The 24,025-nt window shown below is 37.8% G+C and overlaps 1 pseudogene; it reads right to left on the bottom strand.

The window, feature by feature from the left end:
• Positions 1-255: 255 nt before the first annotated feature.
• LOC103450935 (DNA polymerase zeta catalytic subunit-like) lies at positions 256-19,153 on the bottom strand (annotated as a pseudogene).
• Positions 19,154-24,025: the final 4,872 nt, after the last annotated feature.

Raw genomic sequence — 24,025 nt, 5'->3', positions numbered from 1 at the left:
ATGGGTTGATCCAACTCAACCCGACTTAATGAGTGTACAACGAGCCATGTTAGCTCAAATATATACATGATGTACAACAGGTTGATAAGTGAAATAAATAAATGAGGGTACAAAGGGTTGACCCAACTTATCAGGACTCGTTTAAAACCAACTCATCAAGCGCTTTCAGTTATTTGAAAACAATTCAAATTCACACGTAGCCGTTCTTGAAATTGTACAAGGCATGGAATGGAATCTTATGATATCATATGCATGTAGAGACAAATAACCTTCCGAGTATTAATGCAACCATTTCTCAACAAAATTTAACATCTGACCAAGGATAAAGGAAAATACAACAAAATCCCACAAATCTTGTAATCATGGTGGTTGCTCATCACACCACTTATGTCCTCTCGCTGATCAATCAGATCGGAGGGGAAAAAAATATGGAATTATAACAAAACGTGGAAAGAATTTACGTGTTTCTTCCTAGCATAAGAGGACGACTCAAGATTACATGACTACACTACATCTCCTTCGATTCTTCAACTCAACATCCTCAACTCTAGATATTGCTCAGCCACTCCACAGATTAGGCATCTAATCGGCGTAACAAACAGTCTGCCAGATTGAAAGTAAAAGAGAGGTGAGCAGGGATAATCTTAGAGCACAAGCATTTTGAATCTGATCAAACTCAGTGTGAAGCAACATCCAATAAATGCCATAGTTTAACAGCAGTCATTACCTCTATGTTACGGATTTAGCTGGCCTTGCCTTTGTACTCGTATTATCCAATCAACATAACCTCTGCTTCCACCCATCTGCTCCTCAAGCAAGGGCTTCCACCCATCTGCTCCTCAAGCAAGATTGGCAAGCATAAGATGCCCTTCTCGGGGCTGCTCACCTTGTCTTACAGAAACTAAAACAAAAAGCTGATACGACCATACAACTACAACACAGCTTTTGGCCAAATACTAGAAGTAACAGATTTTCTTGCAGTCTTCAAAACCACTCTACCATGCATTTCGGGTAGAAACCAGTTTCCGCTGCAACAGAAGCAAGCCCTTGTAATTCTTTCCAAACCTTACACTGCTCATAAAACACCGAGCATGCAAGAGAAGTGCATTTGATGCCGCTTTCTACAACCCAGTCGCCACCACCACAATGTCGACAGATCTGCCAGAGAGAAGTGATATCCGTAAATGCAAATTTCAATCATATATCAAACAATGTAATAATTCTATTGAAGGATACAAAAAGCAAAGGTTCTAAGAAAGAACGAAAAATTGGAGAGGTTAAGTGTCGTAAATGAAAAAAAAAAAAAAAAAAAAAAAAAAAAAAAAAAAAACTGATCAGAGCACTTACAGCATCAAGCTGATGCATCTCTCTCTCCAGTTTCAAAGTTCTTCCAATCACAGCTACAGTAGCACAACTTTTGTTTTCAGAACATTAATTGCATAGATGGGCTGATCCCTGGACCAACTCACCGCACAAGATACAATGCCTCGAAAGATAGTAATAATCAATTCTGGTTCAGTGTGGATTGGAAGCATAAAAGGGGCGTTTACCAAAGGCTTCTCCGGCTGGCCGGGGCATATCTGAAAACCACTCGTTCAAGTCAGCCCCAAGAAGCCCAAACACTCGCTGCAAAGCTGGGATTATCTGTTTATGGATGTAATAAAGATCATTTAATCTGTATGGTGAATCAATAGCCAAGAGATTCAATGGATCCACGACCACGTCAACCAGACGAACCCCAGGCTCCCCATGGATCACAATGTAAGGTATTCGCTCTGTATAATGGGGTTCTGCCCTAGGGTCAGTTTTCATAGCTTTTGTGGCAACAACTGCAGCTGGTGGAAGTGACGAAATAGAACTTGCCCGACAGGTGCCTAGGCAAACTTCCTTTGCAAATACAAAATCCTGAAGAGACACCCTTCCTGATATGATTCGCTTCCACTGACGCTGTAAGTATGTTTTGACCTACGCACAAAAACAACAGTGATCACCACCCAACCATGAAAAATAAAGTCAGCAAAACAATATTTCAGGCAAAATGCTCCAGCAAATACAAGATAGCCATGAAACTAAAGAAGTAACATGGGAGCATGGATTGACTTGCAATCAATGGATATCTCACCACAAAGAATATTTCTATTTTATTAGGCATCTTGTTCTTTTTCCTTTTTGGCCTTGATTCTTATCAAACCAGTTGAAATATAATAAGAAAAGAAATTCATGACGCATGCGCTTGTACCTCATACATGTCCCGATGTTCAAAGAAAAGTCTCAAAGACTGCTCTATTGTCTTGGCAACAGCCGCACATGTATCCCTACGGACTGTCTCAATACCTTTAGCATCAAAAATAGGTTCGATCTGTTCAGGGCTTTCATAACTATAACCAACATAACACTTCTTAGTAAGGAGGAAGTACTGGCTGTAAACTTTTTCCATCTTCAAAGCAACTGGATTTGGATTCATAGCACTAATTTCAGATACAATCTCGCGTCCAATCTTAAAAGAATCTTCAATAGTGCGTCCTTTTAGGAGGACAAACATGGTACAAACATAAGGCCAGTTAATTTTCCCATCTCAGCACACATAAAAGAGAAAGAACTGGTACAAAAATCTCCATTGACCCAGAAGCAATCACACAAATAGACCAAATCACACCAAACTAAACTCATGATGTGTCATGATGCATAATCAAGAAAAATTGATTGTAATTTTCATCTAATTCATCATAAGAAATTGACTGATACCTGTCTGTGTTGCCATAAATAACTTTTTCCTTCCACTTGTCATGTGCATTTACGTATGAAATAGCCTTTTCCAGTGTACTACGGCCACATTAAACAATAATGTCTGCAATCTCGGCACAAGGCATGCGGCCACTAAACCCAGCAGCAGTATAGCCATACACGTTTGATATCAACTTCAGAGCAAGTTGTGTTGCATTAAAAATCTGGAAAAGAATGTGATGCCTTGTAAAAATGATAAATTCAACCTTTACGAACTTAAAAGAGCACAATCCATGGAAAAAAGGAATTCCAAAATGTCACAACTTGCTGTATCTTTGAGAATCCATTCTTTCAAAAAGCACTAATGAAGTTGTAAATTTGCATCATATTTTGAGGCTCCCTTGATAAATTATGGACCCACAACATGTTCAACCGAAAGACATTTGTCGCTTCTCATTCAACAACACATTTCAACTGAACCACATCCACACCAGACATGCATTCCAAGGAAGGATGACAAAATTAATAACAGAATATAAATCAAAGCTTTGAAACTTTGCCGATTGAATAAAACTTCTTTCGTTTATCTTGGTATAGGTCACAAGATCAAACATTGGAATTCAGAAGATACGAATCAGTTAACAATTGAAGCATACACATACATTGTAAGGGACAATATCCATATATCAAACAACTAGTGCGGAGAACTAAGAGGAACCACACAAACTTTGTATTCTATAACGTAATGTACCCTGTGAAGAACTTGCTGTGAAGCAGACAGCTTTTTCATAGCTTGTTTAACCATTATTCTCGTTGACAATATTTCATCTAACAAACGGGGTAATACACCTTTGCGAACCTGTATCACATGATTCACAGCAAGAACTGGAAGTTACTCTCTCCTCCCTCTTCTGAGTGCATGATCAACTCGTAATGCATGCTCCATATGATTGCATTAAATCTGTAAAACAGAAACAAATACGAAAAGAATACCTTCTTGGGGACATACATGACACCATTTGGAGTAAGCAGAATCTGATCTTTTAAAATATGAAGGTCATGGGGATCTGGTGAAAACGAACTGACTCCTAGTGTATTTGCCTCTGAAGGTACAACTTTTCCAAGGCGTGTAGAATAGCAAAGGTTGTATGCAATAATCATTGACGGATAAAGAGACTGAAAAAATCCAATACGACAACTGCATCTGCATAAAGACCAGACTCTGGTTCCATGACAAGAGGTAAGTACTCCATCGCTGGTTGAGAAGCAACCTACATAAGATCAATCATCACAGTCATCAAATGGTCTAATATATCATCCACGGCTACATGAGAATCTAATGCAACGATAGAAAAATGCAATCCACCAGCAGGCATCATTAGGAGGGAAATGAAAGAGTAAAAGATAACTTGTAAGAACCTGTTTACTGCCAGGGGATATGGCAACATAGTTTTGTGCATGGGCTAGTCTCAGAAACATGGATTCAACACGGTATTGTGAACCTCTAGAGAGAACTGAAAAAAAAGTCAATGCCAAAGACACGTGCAAGTTCTGATGTTCGATTTATCTGCAAAAGCAGTGATGATGAACTTAATAAAAAGGCAGTGGAATAGAAAAATATAAAAGAGAGTAAACATTACTCTGACGAATTATCAGCTCAACAAAGCTAATCAGATACACATTTATTAAGAAGACTAATCAGGTAAGCATAAAATAAAAAGTTTAATCTCAAAAGACCAAATGGAAGAACTATTGGGACGATTGAAATACTTTAATCATGCCCAAATGGAAAGAAAGGACAGAGAAATTATATAAGAATAGGCTAATCTAACCAATGAAATGCAGGCTTCAAAAAAAAGGCACCTATAAAGCAACCTCTTAATATCATTACTCAATTCTCATAGATATGAAACACACATACAAGCGCACAGAGAGGAAGCAAGCTAGAAATTAATTACCAAAGCAAGAGGTTACCATACCATGTCTAACTGATTCATTATTTCAAGGCTCAGCTTCGCTCTCTCATTTACATATTCAATACATCGATATCTGGCTTGTCCAGGGCCACTTGAAAACCATTTTGCCAGTACTTTATTAGAAATATATGGGACTTTTCGCCTCAACACAGCTAGAGCAACAGCCTCAACTGTGTACATATTGAGCTTGACTTCACCACAGATCAGCCGCCATATATTAAGGATAATTCTGCCACAAACATTGACACCGCTGGCATGAGTTCTTCCCCATTCATCCTCAATTACTGGATCTTCTCTTACAACTGAATTGGCAATGACTGCCTCAGGAATTATTTTATCTTGTATTGCCTTCTCCAAAATTTCTAAATCTTCAGCCTCCATCTTGGATTCGGATGGTGCCCGAGATATTTTGTTGAGTAAACCTATACCAAGATGTGGAGCCCTTTCTGCCAAAAAGCCAAGAGAACCACTTTGTATATCTCAACCCATCAAAACATCTGGGTCCAATGAGCACACAATTTTCGTAAAATGATCAAATAAGTACTTCTCCTCATAAAAAAATAACACCTTGCAGCCAGAAATTCCATCAAGACTCCTGCAAAAGAAACACACAATAAGCTACTATAAAATGCCAGCCAACGCTACCTAGAAAATGGCATTGATATGTATATCTTCATTGTTCTTAAATATTACAAAAGATTTTATAATGTTCCAGTTATTTAAGCATATTGCCCGAAAAATTTAAGGCCACAAATTCCACCATATATAAAACATCCAAATTGTAACTATCAAATGAAACAACCATTACAAATATCCCAACCAGGAAGATGCACCATCATACTCATTGTCGGAGAAAGATCCGGAGAAAGATAAGGTTATTTAAATTTCAGTATAAATATAAGATTTTACCTCTGAGAACCTTCAGCTTTACTGAGCAAAAGCACATGAACTTCAACAATAGGATCGCTATCATTCTGAATAGCGAGAGAGATAAAATTGATGGCATCAAACCGAGGATCAGGTCGAAGATCTCCTCTTGATTCTGCTTGAACCTGTCACCAATGTTGCATTCAAGTTGTATCAATGCAAATGCTAATAAATATTTGAGCAAGTGAAAGTTTCAAGAAAACTTAATATACAAAATTTAATCACAACATTGTTATGAACGTTTATACTTAAAGCAACAAAAATTATTGTTGACAATAGTACAACCCACTAAACCTAAAACATTGAAACAAATCATTCCAAAAAAATCATCGTGATTTTCTAAATCCAATAGAGCAAGAAAAATAAAAGTAGACACAAATACTGCTATCTGTTTTGATAAGATGAGACTACTACTTTGTATACCTCTATGCTTAACAATGTCAGCTGTTGGCCTCCGCCAACACTTGCAGGGTCCCTGAATCCAATTTGATTTAAGAGGAGTGGGCTTTGATCTCCCATCTGGGCCAGAAATCTGAGAATTATCTTGTGCGCATTCGGAGTTTAGTTGAACTTTAACAGCATCTCCTTCTCTTTGACCTATTCCCGTCCTGTCAGTGCAGAAATGGTTCCTTTCTTCTTCATGATTTTCATGATTCTCTTGAGGTCCTTGGGGCAGAGTAGGTGGAACATCATCTACAACCACATCCAGGTGAACTTTAGTCCCAATCATTAAGCAAAGAACTCTGTAAACTAGTAAGACTCCCAGAAGACTGTAGAAAATGTTTACACATGAGAAAACATTTGTACTTTCTAAAGTCTAATATCTTTCAAGAAAAGAAATAATTTATCATTTTCAGATTCACAGATTGATAATGGCACATTGCTATCAAAAGTAGCACCTAGAAGTCCATAATCATAATTTAGAGCTAAAAAGTTCCAATATGTAATAGCCTCGATCTACAAAATTCTAGCAAATACCTTTTTCATCACTTGACAACCATCTATTCACCTTTTCGGCAGACGGGGGTGAAGTTGCAGGTGTTAACAAATACAAGTAATAGTCATCGGTTTGATAGTGAGTAGGGACACCCATAACAGATTCTTCATGAGAGCTAGATTCACTTCTAACACACTTGTTCTGAATTTCTGTCTCGTCTGGGAAATCTCCCACAAAGAAGGGGAAATAGTCATCCGTAGCTCTTCCTTGAATAGAAAACATAGGCTGGTCAGCAATAATTTCTAGCAAGCACTACAATATGACATCAGAACCAAACCAAATCAACAGAATAATTCCTAAAACCTAAGCATGATGAATAAACCAACTTAATGTCAGAGACAGAATCAATGGTAACAATATTAAAGGATGCAAAGCACAAGGCATTTATGCAAATATCATAAGTCAATATTTAAAAGTTTTCAACTTCAACTCTTTGAAAAACATATTTCTTAACCAAATGCTAGTAATACCATCATATAAAGATGAAGCGTCTTTAGATGCCCTGTCCTTCCAATGGAACAGGAGGTTTCTTGTGGAATGTCATTCCAATTACGTCCTCATCATCTGGACAGATGAACTCAGGCGGTGAGTGCCTGAGCTCAGATGAAACAGAGTCCCTACCCAGTTTTTGGACACCAGACCTCTCATTGTTTAGAACAGCACTGACAGTTGTGGCATTTGCACCCATGGGATTCTCAAAAGACATTTCATATACTCCAACCTTGGAAGATAAGCTTTCAAAGCCACTTTCAACGTAACCATCTCCATCAGCCACTTCATGTTCAGCAGACCAAATCTTACTGTTCAATCACCCACTTCCCACACGCAACAATAGCTCATGGGTACCACAGATAACTTTGCCAAAGTTCTCTGCCAAAGTTGAGCACGTGAAGCTTGCAGCTCCCACTACATCGCTCTGACCAAGAAGGGTAAAAGAATAGCAAAGAAACAGCACTAACAAAGTTTAGACCCATAAATTTTGAAGGTCTAGCTACCATATTATTACCCACAAGGGTAAAGGAACAGTACCACTGCTGGATAATTGGAAAGTCCATGTATGTCAACCTCTGTGCTTCGTGGCAAGGTAGACTAGCAAACATGCCCAACCTTTACTCACATTCGAGAAAACACTCCCAATAAGATTGCTTGCTCCAAAATCGAAGAGGCACCGTCCTCCGAATCTAAAGAGCCAGACTCCTAACATGACTACTTTCTTAAAAATCGAAGAGCGGGTAAAGGAACAGTACCATTGCTGGATAATTGGAAAGTCCCTGTGTGTCAACCTCTGTGCTTCGTGGCAAGGTAGACTAGCAAACATGCCCAACCTTTACTCACATTCGAGAAAACACTCCCAACAAGATTGCTTGCTCCAAAATCGAAGAGGCACCACCCTCCGAATCTCAAGAGCCACTCTCCCAACATGATTACTTTCTCAAAAATCGAAGAGACACTGCTCCCCGAATCTCGAGAGCCAGACCCCCAGCATGATTGCTTTCTCAAAAATCGGTGAGGCACCGTTCTCCGAATCAATCGAAGAGGCGCTCGCTTTCTCAAAAGCTGGGCTGCTCAGAGACCACGAGGGCCGATCTCAGAAATCGAAGAGGCACCTACTTTTCTAGCCTTGTCAGCACCTGTCACACGCACACTCAGCTTTGCAGAAATTATGGGCATTTTGTCGAAGACTTCTGGTGAAGTAGAAAGCACATGAATCTTACTGTTCAATCACCCACTTCCCACACGCAACAATAACTCATGGGTACCACAGATCACTTTGCCAAAGTTCTCTGCCAAAGTTGAGCACGTGAAGCTTGCAGCTCCCACTACATCGCTCTGACCAAGAAAGGTAAAAGAATAGCAAAGAAACAGCACTAACAAAGTTTAGACACATAAATTTTGAAGGTCTAGCTACCATATTATTACCCACAAGGGTAAAGGAACAGTACCACTGCTGGATAATTGGAAAGTCCCTGTGTGTCAACCTCTGTGCTTCGTGGCAAGGTAGACTAGCAAACATGCCCAACCTTTACTCACATTCGAGAAAACAGTCCCAACAAGATTGCTTGCTCCAAAATCGAAGAGGCACCGTCTTCCGAATCTCGAGAGCCAGACTCCCAACATGACTACTTTCTCAAAATCGAAGAGAGGGTAAAGGAACAGTACCATTGCTGGATAATTGGAAAGTCCCTGTGTGTCAACCTTTGTGCTTCGTGGCAAGGTAGACTAGCAAACATGTCCAACCTTTACTCACATTCGAGACAACACTCCCAACAAGATTGCTTGCTCCAAAATCGAAGAGGCACCGCCTTCCGAATCTCGAGAGCCAGACTCCCAACATGATTACTTCCTCAAAAATCGAAGAGACACTGCTCTCCGAATCTCGAGAGTCAGACCCCCAGCATGATTGCTTTCTCAAAAATCGAAGAGGCATCGTTCTCCGAATCTCGAGAGCCAGATACCACAGACCACTTTTTCAAAGTGCTCTGACAGAGTTAAAACATGTGAAACTGGCAGCTCCCACTACCGTGCTATGACCAAGCAGGGTAAAGGAATAGCATTACTACTTGTTGTTAGGGAGACTCCTATATATGTCGACCTCCATCCCCAACGGACAGGCAGACCTGCAAAAATGCTCAACCCTTCATCATATCTGAGAGGGCACTCCCAACAAAGCCTTTCGAAATATTCAGCTTTCTTTCCCCCCGATAATACCTCTGCAAACAAGCTATACTAGAGCAAGAATATCTCATATCATCAGGGTTAAAAGCAAGAGTATCTCATATCATGCTTTTTCCCTGTTTTTTCTTTTGGCCTTGTTTTTACCTGCAAGACAAGGAGAAAGAGAGCAATCAGTCAGTACTTGGAATCAAGCTTCCAGCCAGGAATTGACTGCCTGGAACCCCTTACCTGATTACTTACCTGGCATTGCTCTCGAGTACTCATCTTCATCATCTTATGTTTCCAGGGAAGATTCCGCATATGCTTGAGGAACAGATAGGGCAAGTGCGAAGGATACAAGGAAGCATGTGGAGACAAGCGTAACAGCACACGTGCCGATACATCCATTACTTTGTCAAAAGCAAAAGTATCCCATATCAGCAGGGTGGAACGTACTCTAGATTTGATGGACTTGTTTTGACCCTCAAATTCTTCAGTCGGCCTTATACTCTGGAGGAAACCAGAAAACCCTCCAGCTCAGTTCAAGAATAAGCCTGTGGAAAGTTACTTCTTCAAAAGCAAAAGTATCTCATATCATCTCTTCTCATTTTTCTTCTCTTTATCCTTCATGCTGCTGCAAGATGGGGAGAAGGTGAACAATCAGTCGGAGCTCTGATTGCTTACCTTGTCTGTCACCTCTTTCAGCAGACCCCCTAGCTCGGCGACTTGGGGGACTCCTACTACATGGTTTGTATCGCGCTTGACCAAGCCTGAAACTACAAGTAAGCTTCAAGTGAAATTGATACATTACCTTGTGCATCTCCACCAGTTAAAGATACCACCCCTGGATGGAGGAAGAGTACTTCCAGAGAAGATGCCACATCTACCTATGAGACAGATAAGGCAAGTCAAGACGACACCACACTCCGATACTTAGAAGTTTCGTGATTACGAGATCATTATCCCACAATATTTCCTAATGTCATTTGTACTAAATCATTCACTCGTACTCACTAAAGGAGAGCTTGAACCTATGTACTTGTGTAAACCCTTCACAATTAATGAGAACTCTTCTATTCCGTGGGCGTAGCCAATCTGGGTGAACCACGTACATCTTGTGTTTGCTTTCCTATCTCTATCCATTTATATACTTATCCACACTAATGACCGGAGCAATCTAGCGAAGATCACAAAAAGCGACCGTTTTCGTTACCTAGGATCTATCTTGCAAGAGAACGGAGAATTAGATGGAGATCTCAACCATAGAATACGAGCTGGATGGAAAGAGTGCATCCGGCGTGTTGTGTGACCGTCGTAGGCCACTGAAGCTCAAGGGAAAATTTTATAGGACGGCAATAAGGCCAGCGATGTTGTATGGCAGAGAATGTTGGGTGGTGAAGCATCAACACGTACACAAAATGGGTGTAGCGGAGATGAGGATGCTTCGTGGGATGTGTGGGCACACGAGAAAGGATAAGATTGGGAATGAGGATATCCGAGGTAAAGTAGGAGTAGCCGAAATTGTAGGAAAGATGAGAGAAAATCGGCTCTGGTGATTTGGACATGTGCAAAGAAGGCCGACTGACGCTCCGGTTCGAAGATGTGACTACGGGACAGAGGTTCAGGGCTGAAGGGGTAGAGGAAGACTTAGGAAAACTTTGGAAGAGACTCTAAGAAAAGACTTAGAGTACTTGGATCTAACCGAGGGCATGACACAAAACCGAGCGCAATGGCGTTCTAGGATTCATATAGCCGACCCCACTTAGTGGGAAAAGGCTTTGTTGTTGTTGTTGTTGTTGTTGTATAGCTTCCTGACTGTTGGTCAGCTAATGATAGCCTGAAGTTAGAAGACTCTTGAGGCTTCCTGTCAAGCTCATCAGCACCTGACACTTGAAAATCTAAACGCTTTGCACAGAGAAGTGTGCCTTCGTTTTCCTCCCTCCGACTAGTTTCAGGTGGCTCAACCCGGTAAAATCACTTTCTCCTCATCAAGTCCCTCACAGAGCATCTTGTCAACTTACCGCTGTCTTTTGCATCACAAGCTCCAGTGCCTGCACGTTTTCCCACTTCATTTTCAGAAGAAGAACTTGTACCATTAGGGTCCTTTGTTTCTATGCGTAAACTGGCATGTTCCCCTTCTGTCTTCATCTTTGAGGTCTCAGAGAAAGGTAAAGAGCCCCATAATTTTTTCCTTTTGTGCTTATGATTGAAGCTGGAGCTAGCATCTTGCACCTGATGGCTGGAGGTCCTAAATTCACTCTTCCCCTCTATTTCAGAAAAGCTTCCAACTGATCCATCAAAAGGAGTTGAGAAATCGTCATCCCCACAACCATCCACCTGAGGAATCACATGCTCAGATGAACTTTTTGAAGAATTCTTTTGATCTGAAGGGCAAGAAGCTCTTTCTTGTGATCTCTCAAAGTCAACCATATCACCAACCGAATCAAGTACGTCCTGACACTCCTTTAGGGATTCAGTCTCATAATCCACATTAGCTTTGTTCAGAACATTGTCAATGGTTGTTGCCAGCAACAAGGGACTAAGAATTGTTTCACAAACAAATTCATCATCAGAGTTTATATCATCACCGGCCTGAGAAGTGGCAAGCCATCTAAGAAGACCCAGTGCTTCACTATCTGCAACTTGAGAGAAAACATATGATTCCTATCAATGCCAAGACACAAAATATATCAGTAATAGGTTCCATAAAAGGAAAAGCAATAAACTAGCCAAGCCCCTGTAAATTCACAGGGCCAAGAAAAGAATTTCCCAAGAGTGAAAAATCTGCATCTGCGATGAAAGAGATAAATAATCAGGATTTTTATACCTTCATGTTTATTGTCTGGATTACCTGTGATGCTGGAAGTTCCTTATTCGATAGTAGTTTGGCATTTCGAACACTATCTTTAATAGAATCTTGTGTTGGCAGAGATCCAATTATTTCCCAATCAATAAGATTATCAGTTTGGGGTCCAGCAAAATTTCCTTCATCTTTTCGAGATGCCATCTGCTCCACAGACCTTACATCTTTCCTTAATTGATTTCGACACAGAGAACTTTCAGCTTCACTGTGAACTTTCACAAGCTTGTTATCAAATCCAAGACCAACTAAGAGAGTTTTCAAAGCATCTTCAGGAAGTGGTTTGGCAGGATCAGGTGGTATTGCTGCCTCATGTATTCCAGTCCTTTCACACTCCTAAGGACCAAAAAGAAAGGAACAAATGTAAGATGCATAACGATAAATTAAATATAGCAACTGACTGAGACGAAGGCAAACCTCCAAAATTGGTATAAGTGACTGAACCATCTTCACATTTGAACAGGCTTGTGAGAGGGAAGTTTACATCTTAAGCTGCTGATTAAGAGGCAAACCTTCAAAATTGGTAGAAGTGACTGAACCATCTTCACATCTGAACAGGTTTGTGAGAGGGAAGTATACATCTTAAGCTGCTGATTAAGAATCTCTGTGAAACCATCAAGTGGTAAAGATTTGACCAGCTAAAGAGAAGTGATGAAGAAAGATAACGCAATCTCTGTGGCATAACTGAGAATAAAAAACGAACCATCTACAGTAGAATCGCCCTCAAGTTCACAAATACTTTGACGTTTAATGCAGTTAATGCCTGGATCTGAGGAACCTTCAAATTCAACAGGAGAATTCCATGTCCAGTCAACTGGAATTGTGGAAGATATCCAAACGGGTGAACCCAAAGACAGATGGCCATGTATGTCTGCCACATATGAAAATCCAAAACATCATACAAGAACATTATTCAACCAAAGTTACAATCATGCTCATCAAATCCTGGCCAAAAGCATAAACACCAACAATGTCAATTCAAACATATGAAATGCAGAAAAGAGATAAAGTTGACCTGCAAAACAGCAGACGTGCAAGTCGTTTTATCTATGACCTGACTAGGCTGTCCATTGTAAACAGACCTTCTATGGACAAAAACATCTGGTATTGGATGATGGAATTTAATCTTTGATACATGTAGATGACCCATCCCATACAAGTTGTAGTCAACCTACCAAAAAGGATATCAATTTATCAGTGAGGATGCAAGGACAGTGGCACATTTTGTGTGGTTACATATGTTAAACTTTGGGAGCACTTAGTCCTCTAGCAACCAAATGCTAACATGTACAATTTTATGAACTGAAAATCAAAGCTAAATTAATAAGCAGGAAGTTATATACCATAAATTGAAGAATGAAGGGAATGTGAGATTCATGAGGCTGTAAGCATTTATCAAAAACTGAGCTTCCCTGAAAACTGATGATAAGAATGATAAATCATGCATTCACTCAGTCAACTTTATAATACAAGCTAAATCAAGACCAAAAAATAATGTGATTCACAAACAAACATCCATGATCATCAAATTTCATTTAAATCTAAAGAAGGTCAATAAAAGCTCATCGAAAATCTGATTGAGAAATTTGCACAAGGGTTATGATCAGAAGTAAGAGGCTCATTTCCATACAGAATGTGAAATCTTGCAAGAATCAGTTTTAAGGCCCACAAGAAATCAATATCTTCGGTTGACAAAAGATTTTACAGAAGTGCACATGCTACAAAAGAAATAGTTTGAACAAGTTTAACACTTGGAAATATAAAACAAATAAAAAGACAGAATCAGAAGTATCTAATCAATAACAACTACAATAAGAATGCACAACCCCCAATGAAATGCTTCCACTTAAAAAATGTCCAGGATAATAAAAAACCGCAATGTTTACTACTTTATAAACTATAAAATTAGAATTGATAGCACTTAAAGAGAACTTCACATCAAAGAATCAATAACCACAACGAATGGGGAAGAAATCTCTAACACATCAGCCGTCAAAATACATCTCAAACAGACAAGAGACATCATGAAGATAGTACCAGAAGAAGACTTGCAGCACGAGAGACATCATGGGGATAGTAGCTTAGTTTCTTGTTAAGGTGTTCAATTGTAAACTCCTAGACTACTAAGGATATATATCCATAGAAACAAGATTAGGATACAGGTATATCTTCAAAAACATCTCCGATGAGTGGTAACCATAAAGCTTCCTGCCTGGACAAGGCTGCAACCATGTACATGTTGTCGCCTTGAACCAGCATTGCCTTTGAGCTGTAAGTGTTCACACCAAACACATTAAAACTGTATTTTCAGTACCACACATGTGAAGCAAGGGAACCGTAAACCAGATAACACGCACTGCATAAAAGTGTACTTGATTTGATTCAATGAGGCATACCTTCAAAGCTTTCTTTATAGCAAGAGCTACATCATGTGCGTATGAATCACCTGTGACGTCAAACAAACGAGAAAATAATATATTTCTGTATCAAATCAGGCTTCAAACGACATGCTAAAAGCATAACTACAGAGGAGGTCAAACTTAACAAACCCTAAACTTCACATAAGAATAGATACAAATGTATATTCTCCTAAAAAATGAGCTTTATAAAAAAAACCTCCAGCAGGGCATCTCATATCTTCTTAATAACAGAAGGTAGCATAACACAGTAAGTAAAAATAATACCGACCCAGAAAAGCATTCTACTTTTTGGTGCTGGCCTAGTTCTAAACACACTATACACCTTTCTGGTGCAGCTGAATCGGGATATCAGCGCATGGCACATATAAGTACGGTAGTGCCTGCACATTATAAAAGATATTAATTTGCCCGAAGAAATAAGCGTCAAAAAGGCAAAGTAGCAGCACAACTATATGGTAACATGTATCCCGTCGAACAATATGCAAAATTAACGTGGCAATTTATGATCTGAAGATAATAAATAAAGCTATCCAAACTCTTCAATTTGCGTACCCGAAATCAGGGAAAGAAACACCAAAAAAATTATACTTAAAAATAAAGAAATAAGCAACAATCTTACTGTATGAATGTACAAGCAAGTCTTCTGACCAGCCGGCGTGGCGCCGAATATTCTTATAACTGGCACCTCTTTCACCTTCCCACCTTCAAAAATAATTGAATTGAACCACAATTAACAACGAATTCACACAAAGATTGCAATATTCAATGAACTACCAATTTCTCTAATTTGAAGATTAAACCCTTAATCATCAGTTTTTTTTGCACAAATTGTTAACGAAAAGCAGTGAAATTGAAATCTATTTTCCAAAAATTGAAGAAATTGAAGTCCAAGTTCAATGAAACTCAGAGTGAAAGAGGCTATGAGCTTAACCAAGCAAACGGCGTCGTTTCTGCTGGGAAAATCATACCTTGAAAGCTACTGTAAGAGATATCGAGACCTGGGATCGGCGGCGCCATGTAGTAGTCGACGGAGACGATCCGTACGCTGAAAACGTCAGCCGCCACCGGATTTCTTCAAAATTACGGAAATAAACCCGCCAGCAGAAGCGCAAGGAATCAGGAAGGATGGTTATTTAGTGATTTCGTGGAGTTTTTGACTGAGGATTTAGAAATTGGGGAGCTTTCATTCCTGAAATGCGAAGAGGAAGAAGAAGCATCAATTTTTGGCGCAGGAAGTCGGCGGTTATGTTTGAAAATCAACTGTTTTTGTAGTTCTGTTATCCGACATGGTTTTTTGGCTAGGGGTCTGCTATCTACTCCGACACGACACACGGAAACAACAATTTCGGATCAATACGATAACTTATCGGATCATTATTAAGTGATTCGTTAAGAACCCATTAATAACGGGTTCTTAACAGGTATACACGCAAGTAACAAGTGGGTAACTCATTTCGACCCGTTAAAAAAAATTATTTTGATAATTTAAAGTTTAAATACTAAAAGATTTATTATAAAATACAATAGTCATATTAATATATACAATATATTCTATATTAAATATATAGTTTTGTATTATTATTCTATATAAGTTTTAAAAAAATTTAGTAATTATTTATTTTTATTATGAGAGTTACTTAGGATAAATTTTACTTAACATGTTGTTGTCCAAAATTAAAATAAACTAATATAGTATTTGTATAGGCAAGAACTAAGAAGACATACATACAAATATGAAAAATGTGAAAGAATATATAAACACTCGTGAATCATCATTATTCTTCCATGAGTAGATAATGGTCACACTTACATTATTGTTTAGATTTTTAAAATCCTCCAAAACTTCATGAATTATGTTTTTTATTTGAGGGAAAAATTAATAATAATTATTGTAGAAGTATAAAAAAATGTAAAAAAAATATACAATCACTCATAGTGACAAACTTTACAACTTTCATGAAGAGGTCAGCTTCGAAATTCAACACTATAATTCATAAACCTTAAATTTATATTTAACCGTCGATTACCATTTACGCTTAATTCTTCTTATTGAATTTCATTTAAATTTTTTTTTTTTAAACATGATCATCTGGCGGATGTAAGAAGATGAACGGTTCAGATCTTTGATATCACGTTTCGATATTTACGATTAACTGAAATATGAGTCGATGTCATATAGTTTGTAGAAACTTTATAAACTTCAAGCAATATTTTCACTAACTGTAAAACTCTGAATATAATATCAACGATCCAAACCGTTCATCTTCCTGCATCCTCTAATAGATCAAGTTTTCAAAATGGAAAATCTGGAAAAAAAAAAAAAAAAAACAAAACAAAATTTGATGAGAACAATGAAGTGTAAATGTAAACAACAACCAACGGTTAAATTTTGATCTATGATTTATATGATTATAGTTGAGAATTTCAAAGTTAAGCTCTTCATGAAAGTTGTAAAGTTTGTCATTACAAGCATTTATATATTTTTTTCTATATTCTTTTACACTTCTACATTAATTAAAAAACTATTAAAGACTTTTGGTAAGTGAAACTATACTTAAAAGAAAATTGCGTTTTTATGTTTTGGATATGACAATATGGTATGTATATACTTATTTAGTATTATGTTTTTCAATTGATTATTTTATTGGTTTAAAATATATTTTCCTTAATGAGTAACGGGTCGGGTCATATTATCTGTTAATATTATCGGGTCGATTTCGGGTCGGGTCATTTTACCCGTTTATTTTAACAGGTGTTACACGACATGACTCGTTAAGATATCGAGTATAACACGAAAACGACACGAACACGGAAAAATGACACGAATGTCAGGTCTACTATCCACACACCATTTTTTACTTCTCACACACCCTTGTTAATTTCTGTCTGCTGATCTTCTTCAATTCATCTGATCCGACGATCAAAAACAAAAAAAGTGTGGAAGAAGTAAAAAGGGTGTGGAAGAAGTAAAAAGGGGTGTATGGATATCACACCCCTTTTGGCTAAAGATAACGCTACCAAATTTTTTCAATCAAATGATATAGTTGCTTATTTTTTATGAAAAATATATGATTTTGTTATAACATTATGAGCCATTCAATGTGTGGATGGCCAACCTACTACATCTCATTCATCCCACTCTACATGTCATTCCACTAGGAGCTGTCACTGCTTACTTTTGGTGCTCCTGCTTTGCCTATAAATCAAAAGAGATACAAAGAGAATAAAGAGAATAAAAGAACATAAGAGAAAAGCCAGAAGGCTCATGTCAAAGAGAGGAAAAAGAGGAGAGAATAGAGAGATTTATATTTGTAATCTTATTATTCAAGATTATAAATAAAAGCATCACTATTGCTCCGAGGACGTACTCCAGTCACACTAACTGTAGAGGAACCTCGTAAATTTTGTGCCTTGTTTATTTATTCCATTACACACACCGCTGATTTTACAACACGTTATTAGCACAAGAAGCTCTCGTGTCAGTGGAAAGCACAACGCCACAAATCATGTTCACACCTATCACCTGGAATATCACAGATAAGAAAATCTTTTCATTTCATCTTAAAATCTTTGTACTACTGATTTTCCTGAAGCAAATATATATATGTTGTTGTATAACTGTATATCATTCTTTGTAGAAGTAAAAGAGTACATACTCAAAATTCGTAGAGAATCTGACAGCCATGTAAACAACCTAAGAACTTCAACTTGCAGAACTCGGATTGAAATATTTTCTTCTTCAAAGTTATTCGTCCACCCAGTACCTACAACATATCAAATTTTCAGAAAATTCCAAAGGTGAAATCATCGTAGATGCCTGAAATGCCAAACCAGTTTCCAATTTCGGCAGAAAATTGGACAAGCACCTTATGAGTACCAAAACTCTATATCAGTAGCTCAGATCGAAATTGTTTCTTCACGAAAGTTGTTCGGTATCCTCTTATCCATATCATATTAAAATTTGAGCTAAATCTAACGGTTTGATCTTCTCATAAGTTGCAGACTCTCTTGACTCCAAAACTTATGGAAACCGTTTTGACTTTTTCAAAACTCACGGAGGAGGAACACCAATTGGAACTTATTGTTACTATTATTTCTTGAGTAACCAAAATGACTTCAGAACTGTGAAATAAAAATAAAAATAAAAGGAATCAAACAAAAGAAAGTGGTAGACCAAGAAAAAGGAAAAAACAAAAGATGAAGACTTAATCATTGCATTTTCTGTTTTGGCATATTTATGTGCATGATGTTGGTTTAAAGCCCTATCACAAGTTCTGTTTATTTACAATGGGTAGAATTATTACCCTTTGCTTTAAAACTTTGATATTTATGTGAATGGTGCTGAATCAAAGCCCTTATCACAAGCTTTATTTACTTAAAAACAATTTATTTACCATGGTTGGAATTACTGCCTATTGCTTTAATTTATTTATTGTACTTCTTTTGTTACGATGAGTACATACTTGACCCAAAATTTCTTGATCAGATCAGAACCTGAAGTTTCTTGATCCTCATCACATAAAATGATTAGACCCGAAGTTCCATCATGCAAAAAGATTAGGAATGAAGTCCCTATATCCTCAAGATTGGACATGAAGTTCCTTGATGAATACCTTAAGTTTGAAGAGCCGAAGTGCCACAACTTAATTGTAATAAAGACCATGAGAATCCTAATCCATAGGCTATTAAATAAGGACTAGAAGTTCATTGATTTATGTAAATGATGATATAATGCATATTTGTTGGAGAGTTTACATCTCAAAGTTTTGATGATTATTGCATGTCATTGGGCATTGATGTTGAACACCATGTTCCTCATGTTCAGACTTAAAATGATTTAGCAGAAGCATTTATTAAGCAGATGAAATTGATTACCCGCACCCTGCTCATGAAAAAGAAATTGCAAAATGGGGACATATCATTTTACATAATTCATTATTAAGTTCGGTTGAGACCAGTTGCCAACCATTAATATTTCTCAGTACAACTTGTGTTTAGGCACCAGCCAAACATTACACATTTACGAGTTTTTTGTTATGTTATCTATGTGCCTATTGCACTGTCATAACATACTAAAATAAGACATCGATACAAATTGGGAATTTATGTTGAATTTGATTCACCATCTATCATTCAATATTTAGAACCCTTGACTGAGGATATACTTACCGCATGATTTGCAGATTATGATTTTGATAAATGAGTTATCTGTTGCACGCCTGAAGCGTGGCAAACTTTCAAACTCAAAATGTTCAGTCATTCGAAAGAAGAATATGGCACTACAGAATTATTGCATTCCCGAAGCATAACTGTTGCATGTCAGAAACATGACAGTCGCCGCATGGATACAGTCTTAGAAAAGACAATCCGCGGACATGGGAATGTTGATGTCTCATGCATGAAGCATGATAGACGTATAGGTTCCAAATAACTCAACTCCCAAAAGTGGAGATTAAAATCCAAGCTTTATAACGCTCCAGAGGAGATTATGATCCACATTCTCTAAATTATGACTATCCTGGAAGAGATAGTATAATGCCTTTGAAGAGGCAATGGATATCCAAAGAAATGAAAAGTTTTTATGCATGCGCATGCACATGAGAATATGGGATCACTGATTGATGATAACCAATGGTAATTTTGATTTTTACAAGTAACTACTAAATTCATCAATGAGCTGTATTGATATTGAGTCACGTTCTTTTGTTCGTCGACGAAAGGAAATATTATTTGCCAAAAATAGAGAAAGACAATTCCATTACAATCTTGTAAGAACGTGGAAAAATGGACCTATATATATGTATATAATACAAATATCCAAAAGATGTTGAACCAAATGAGGTTACATATAGGTATTTGTAATACAGTGAAATACACTCACATGATATGACACAAGGTTACTAATTGAAACTTGAAATTATACTCTTGTAAATAAGTTCATATGAATGGAGAATTATATACGAAGGGTTGTGAGTCGCCCACATCATATCTCCATAAGTAAATCCCTCAAGTATACATGGGAGCAAATTGCTTTATATAAATTCCAAAGGAAAATGTGTCATGAAGTGTAGAAAATCCCTGAAGGATTCAAATTGCTTAAAGAAAGCCCTGGAAAGGTAAAACATAAAATATGTACTCAATACCAATGGATGGTATAAATTGCCTTAGTGAGTACTATCATTATGATATTGTTGTAACATACTAAAATCTCTTGCAAGAGTTGATAATATTAGGTTGAGACTCTTGAAGAATCTAAAAAGTTTATAAAGTGTTGAGAGAAATATTGTCTCGAGCTGTAGATCGAATAATATGCCAATACGAATTTTATCCATGATGTTTATGATATTAAAGAATCTTATGGATTGAAGATCATGAGTTGAACACTCAAGTGGTTATTAATATTTACACACTAAGAAAAATCATTCATCCTCGTGAGGGAGAAGATGAATTGATATTTGGTTCAGAAGTACCACATCTTAGTGAAGTATATGCTTTATTGTATTTGACACAATACATTGAATGAAATAAAGCTTATCGATTAATATCTCCGAGAAATTATAGACATGTACATGAGTTAAAATGAACAAACAGGAGGGAACCTTCACAAAGGTTGCTCCTGTGAAGCCTCAGTACTCGGAAGTACCCCAGAAAGGAGAGGCACCAGAGGTTGATTATTTGGAGCCTCAGTACTTGGTGAAGCTCTAGACGGTTGAAACAATAGGTGTCTTTGGAATAAAGACTTGAACCCCTGATTGTCATTTTGAGTCCGACCTTCGGATTCTAGTAGTTGGTCGAGCTTTCTTTTCATGCTCGTTGAGTAATTATTTGCAAGCATGTGTAACACTCTATTCTCGTGCTTGAGACCTCTAATCTCTTGTTTAAGACTTGCCACCTCAGCCATCAATGATTCAACTTGGTGAGTTCGAGCAAGTAGGCGTTGGCCTATATTAGAAACAAAGCCCGCACACTGAATACTGAGAGCCAAGGAGTTTTGAACGGCCAACTCATCAGACCGGTTTGAAAGGATTCTGTTAGCCTTGGGAGTGAAGATTCCTAGCTACCAATATAGCGGTTAGGTCATTCTTCATCACAGAGTCCCCAACTATAAGAGGACCATTTGAAGATAAGAAAGATGGGCACCATATATTATCCTGATGCGGCTCGCCTGCATTAGTCCTAAGGCTCAAATCTAAGTAATTGTTAGATGGGCAAGCCATTTTCAGAAATTGATGAAAGAAAAAGGTTGGATATAGTGAAATCTTAGAAATACAGCAGAGACAATTTTCACAAGTGGGAAATCTTCAACGTGTGCAAATTTGAATACAATCAATACCTCTATGAAAGAAGAGGCAACAGAGCCACTTGTTCAAAGATCAAGAGATGCACAACTCTCTGAATTTCAAAAGCCAGATTTTCCTGAATAAAGTTTGTTGACATTTTTCAAACGCAATCTCAGCTTTTTTGGATATCGCATGCAACTTTGTCAAAGATCTCTGACAAGGTTGAAAACTTGTAAATCTTACTATTCCAATGGATATCGCGTGCAACTTTGTCAAAGATCTCTGACAAGGTTGAAAACGTGTAAATCTTACTATTCCAACTACAACACTATTGCTGACAAGCGTGGATGACAAAGCCACATCCACACCACTACCTGCTATTGGGGAAATCCCTATATATGTCGACCTTCTTCCTCCATGGCAAGGCACACATCCAAAACTCCTAACTCTCTCTCATTGCGCGAAAATGCATCTGCAACCAAACCTCTCAACATACTCAGTTTTCTTTCTCTTCGAGAATACCTCTTCAAAACAAGTCATACCAAAGCAAGAGTATCTCATATCATCAGGGACGAGAGTAAGAGTATCTCATATCATGCAATCTCCCTGTCCTTTCCTTTGTCCTTGTTCTTACCTGTCAGACAAGGATAAAGAAAGCAATCAGTCAGAACCTGCAATCAACCTTCTGGTAAGGAACCTATTGCCTGGAAACTTTCTTGATTGCTTACCTAGTATTGCTCTCGAGTAACCATCTTCAACTGTTGATGGAGCTGGGTCTCCAGTCACCAAGAAGTGATGAACCATTCAAATGCAAGGGTTGCATTCCACTCATGCATCAGGGGACAAATACTACAAGAGAAGATGCCACACATGCATGGGGGAAAACCAGGGAAAATACCACTTATGCAAGGGGAACAGATAAGGCAAGTGAAAATGATTCATTGAAGCATGTGGAGATAAGCGCAACAAACACGTGCTGATTCATCCCCGACAAAGCCGAATATCACTTGTCACGTGAAGCTCCTCATAGTCCAATTTCATTCAAGATCAAGCCTTGAAGGTCTTTGAAGAAATCATAAGTCCAATTCAAGATCAAGTGTCCACCACCCTTAAATCAAATTCCACTCCATATAAAATGAGTAAATTCAGACCTTTGATGCAAGTCTAGCAGAAAGCCCTCCAGCCCAGTTCAAGAAATAGCCTGTGGAAAGTCAACAAGTATAACAGATGTGTTACTACTTATCAGGAGGAGCATCCAAAAACAGATCAAGGTTTTAACGAGTCAATCGAAGACTTATGGCCATCCAAGGGAGAGTGTGATATTTTGAGCCATTCAATGTGTGGATGGCCAAACCACTACATCCCACTCATCCCACTCTACATGTCCTTCCACTAGGAGTCGCCACTGCTTGCTTTTGGTGCTCTTGCTTTGCCTATAAATCAAAGGAGATAAGAAGAGAATAAAGAGAAGAAAAGAACGGAAGAGAGAAGCCAGAAGGCTCATGGCAGAGAGAGGAAAAACAGAGGAGAGAATAGAGAGTTATCTTTGTAATCTTATTATTCCAGATTATAAATAAAAGCATCACTACTGCCCCAAGGATGTACTCCATTCACACTGATTGTAGAGGAACTTCGTAAATTTTGTGTCTTGTTTATTTATTCCACTGCACATACCGCCAATTTTACAATAGATTTCTTATTCATTATTAGTGACATTATTTGGTTTACAAATTAGTTTAAAATTTCGCTCTTCATTACTCTTTTGCAATAAAATGAATTGAATTTTTTTTTTCTTCATTTGGTAAAGAAATTGATTTTCATGGTTATGGCGTTTATGGCTCGTTTAAAAGTATTTTTAAAATTACTGAAAACTCTTTTGGTGAAATTATATTGATATCAATCATTAACAAAGATGCAAAATAACTGGTAGGTTTGGACACGCAGTGGACTGCTAGAACTGTTTGTTCATATCCTCGAATGGATTCAGTAAGTATTACTCCTACTACTGCCGACCACAATTTCTTGAATTCTTTCCTAGATCCCCATCAACGTAGCATCATTTTGTAACTGAAACCATTTACTTTAGAAAAAATCATTTGATTTGGAAACATTTAGATATCTATATTTGTCGAACAAATGGACAATTGATGTAACAAGTGATACACTATTATTTTTTTTCATTGATT

Source organism: Malus domestica, chromosome 05, assembly GCF_042453785.1.
Source record: "Malus domestica chromosome 05, GDT2T_hap1".
NCBI lineage: Eukaryota > Viridiplantae > Streptophyta > Magnoliopsida > Rosales > Rosaceae > Malus > Malus domestica.
The sequence above is the reverse complement of the archived record's forward strand: the minus strand, read 5'-3'. Positions and strand labels throughout refer to the sequence as shown.